General features: G+C 41.0%; 1 protein-coding gene across 1 annotated transcript in view; it reads left to right on the plus strand.

The window, feature by feature from the left end:
* GFPT2 (glutamine-fructose-6-phosphate transaminase 2) overlaps nt 1-4,061 on the plus strand; it is a 34,223-nt gene that overhangs the window by 17,340 nt on the left and 12,822 nt on the right. The window lies entirely within an intron of this gene.

Below are 4,061 nucleotides of genomic sequence, written 5' to 3' on the forward strand. Positions count from 1 at the left end.
CGTGAGAGCGGCCGGTCCGGCGGGGCAGGATCCCCTCGTCCCGAGGGACGGACATCGCCTTTCTGTTCTCCGCAGCTTCTCCTCCGTGTCCGGGGGGCTCGTCCCCAGGTTTTGTGGCTGGGAAAAGGCCCCGCTCCCGGCTCCCGGGTGTCCCGGCCGCGCTGTTCACCTGGTCCCGCTGCTCGGGCTGATGCTCCGGCTGCTCGAGGCTCTTGGCTCTGCCTTCCCGGGGCCAGGGATTAGTTGTGACTCACTTCCCAACCGCGGCGGTAGGAAGAGTTTGTGGTTTTTCAAACAAAGGCTCTGAAGGAGCTTAATTCTTAGTTGGTGTGGGTTTGTTCACTGTCCCTTGTCTAATGAAGATGAGATGGTGCAGATAATCCCCACATCGTGTGTGCAATGGCTTGGATATGCTTGGATCGGATTAAAATCAAACTGTGGGTTCAGAAGCTGCTAAAGCAATGTATTCTACTGATAGAAGAAATTATAGTGAAACCAAGAAGTGAAACTACCCTCCCTATCCCTTTTCTGAAACCTCCTCTCAGGTCTGGAAAGCTACTTTTTTTGAAAGAAAAAATATTTTTTTTTGCTTGTACTTCTCAGCCCTAGGGAACAAAACCCTCTTTTGTAAGAGGCAGACTGGAAGTGCGTGGTTACAGCTCCCAGAAATGTGTTTTCTGAGCTAGATATCTTTTCCCTGCCTCCACATCCTCTTTAGTTGTACCCTCAGAAAGAGCAAGGAGCCCAGCAAGCACCTTCCACGTGAATGGTGACACAAAGAGATATTTTTTTGAGCTCCTACGTGACTCTCAGGTGGCTATTAATGACACAACCTTGGTGTCTTCTAAACAAAACCCTTTCAGGTGAGAGACTTGGCTCAGTGCCTAAGCAAACCAAAGGTTTTGGTGACAAGCACTAAGTAGTGAGACCTGCAATGGTACTATCAAAAACTTGGCATATCTGGGCTGTGTATCAATTGGGAAATGAGGGTGTTAACAGTGTTAAATGAGTTTGGTGAAGCATTTAGCTTGGGGTGGAGTAACTGACTCAGTATGGAATGGCAAGGAGAGTAGCAGTTCATGAAGTGCAGTGAGAGTAGTGCTGGTTTTCTTCCCATCAACATTTGGAGGCATGTTTTGTGACATTTGTTATCATGAATGATGTCCCACGTCTTCCTTTCTGTGCTGATCTGCTGTAGAAAGTGCAGGAGTTCTTAAGGTTGCAACCAACAGTCTTTTCGTTACTTCTTTTAACTTCTCCTTGCACATCTTTCTATGTTTAAGTGTTGAAAATACGTCCCGTTGTGTTTTCTGTTAGCACATGAAAATTTAAAGCCGTTGTTTTCTATTTGAAAATACATCAGGCATTAAATACTGCCATAAACATGCTCTTCAGGAAACAAAGTTGAGATGTTACCACACTCGCCTGTAAGAATACAGCATAGCAGAAGTATGCAGGGTTTAAAAACCCTGTGAGATGCTCTTAGACTGATTATCTACCTATTTTAAATGAAAATTAGTTTCATCAGGATATGAAGTTGAGAATGTAACTTTCTCAAAGCTACTTTTCTGGCATCAGTGATGTGCTTACCTCAGTACAGACATGCTTTTATTCTTTAAAAAAAAATCATTAATTTAGTTCAGACTTCAGGTATAGGCTGCCCCCTTCTTGATTTTGGTGAAATCTTGCAATTGCAAGAGTTCTTGTGGATTTTTCCCACAAAAAATATACTCAATCAACTTTTTTCCTCTTCTTGATGCTCTGCTTGCAGTCCTGAAAGGGAAAGGGGAAGTGATATGTATGTAAAGGTAGAGCCCTGCTTTCAGTGTCTGCACCTGATTCAAGCTGGTTTTAGTAATGTTTTAACATCCTTCTGTTACGTTTTGAGTGTCTTGTTTCTAAAGGTAAGCCAGACATGATTGACTTTGCTCATGTTTCTATGCAAACTCTGAAACTGCAGAAAGTTATAAATGAGATGTAGCATTCAGGTCAAAAGAGCAATGCACTAGTGAAACACTTCTTAAATGTTTTCATTGGATTCTCTGTTTGTATGTGTGACTTAGGAAGGTATTTCCTTGCTTATGCTCTGCTGACAAATAAACATCACCTTACTTGATACATATTACTTCAGTATTGCATTGGCTTAGAGAATGTTCACTGGGGAGCAGACATGCAAGCTCTGGAAATGGCATCAATAGCTTGGAGAGGCCATTGTGAAGTAACTTGTGAGCATCACAGGACTCTCTTATCATGAGTATGATTCAGTCATATTAGTTTTCTTCCAGAAGGAAATAAGAAGCCTTTATCAAAAGTTGTTTCTACATGAGTTGAGCAATGTGCTTTAAATCTAGCCAAAATGGTGACTGAGTAGGGAAAAAATATGCAAGTGAGTAAATTATGAAACAGCAAAGTACCAGAGAAACAGTGCTGAGAGTTAAGATTTATTTCCTTCAACTGAAAGAGTTGATAATATATTTCTTAAGAAGTCAGGCTGCAGCTATTGCTTTCATTGTAAATCACCTCTGGCAACCTCTGTGTCTTCTAATTCATGTGTGTGGAAGCACAGATACTGTTCCCTGGAAACAAGGATCTTTTAACAATTGCAGCACACTGGTAGCATTGTAAGGATGGTCCCAAAGGAAAGTTTTTCCTGGAGCTCTGTGTAGTCAAAGATGCCACGTGGAGCATATAAGGCTGATGTGTCTTAAATTGTGAAATCTGGCCTTGAAAGTAGAGCTGGATCTGAAATGAGGTGTGTAGCAATGTTCTGGAATGATGTTGAGAAATTTCTATTGAAGAAATTGAAGAATGCTGCTCTTGAGGTTCCTGGTTAGTGCCAGAGAACGGCAAATATCTGTCTGGAAAAATGATCAACAAGCTCTCAGTCTAAGGTGACTGTACATAACTGGAGGCATTATTTTTCAAAGCATCCATGAAGAACAGTATTTAGCTGTTCAATTCCCAAATACCTCTTTAAATGCAACTGTTGTCTTTATATCTCTGTTAATGTTGGATGCTCTAGAAATAATTAGCCTGAGCTCCTCATAAATCTCACTTCTGTAGCAGAAAAGCATTTTCCACCCTTTAATCCTTCTAAGATTAATTCAGAGACCAATGTAATAGTCTTGTAGTCTCACTTTCAAATCAACATTATTAATGGCATAAAACCAGTGGAGTAACCAGATTCACAACAATATTTATAGGGGAGATTTATTGGTGGATCATTGTAACAGCTCCTTCACTGCAGCCCTTTACAGTTCAAGAACCATAATTGAATGGGAAGAGTGTGTTAAATTTCAAGCAAAGCATTTCTCTATTTAAAACACCCTTTTGTCTGAAGTGCTTATCTGTTGAGTTCCTAAAATCTGTTTGTTGCTAACTGTAGTCTCCAGTCCTGACTTGTTGCTTGAAGAAAGTCTTGAAACAGTGAAATGAAATGTTTCTGTTTCATTGGGGTACAGATTTGCAAGGGTTAGTAAAAGCTTAATCTATCAGAAGTCTCAGGAAGAGCAGCAGGCAGAGAAAAGGAATAGTTGTGTTTTCCTTTGCACTTACCTTTTTATTATGCTTTGTCTAAAGATAAAACAATATCCCCCAAACTCCTTCTAATGAAAAGAAAAACGTGTGTATTTTTGTCTTTAAAAATAAATAAACAAACAAATATATATATATATCTACATATATATATAAAAATGTGTGGGGGTAGGAGGGAGGGAAACCAATCCGAAAACTAAAAAACCACTTCTCAGTTGATGACTGGTCTATTCAAGAGAAGAGGGATCAGACTCTCAGGCTCTTCCAGGCTCTGATAGCCAAGTAGGCAAGGAGCGGCTTCACATGTTTCCTGTGATGTCTCCGTAAGCGTTGACCTGAGTAACACGGGGCAAGCAAAGGGCTCTTGTGCCTCTGTTGAGCTGGGCTTGGCAGGCAGCATTGTGTTGAGGCAGAGCAAAGGGAGAATGCTTGTTTTTTGGGTGTGCTGGTTTTGTATCTTGTTTCTTCCCTTTGTTGTCCTATCCTTTTGACTTCTTCCACTTCCTTTATGTTTTCTTCTCTATTCT

The sequence above is a fragment of the Chaetura pelagica genome, unplaced genomic scaffold (genome assembly GCF_000747805.2).
Source record: "Chaetura pelagica isolate M959 unplaced genomic scaffold, ChaPel_1.0 scaffold420, whole genome shotgun sequence".
NCBI classification, from domain to species: domain Eukaryota; kingdom Metazoa; phylum Chordata; class Aves; order Apodiformes; family Apodidae; genus Chaetura; species Chaetura pelagica.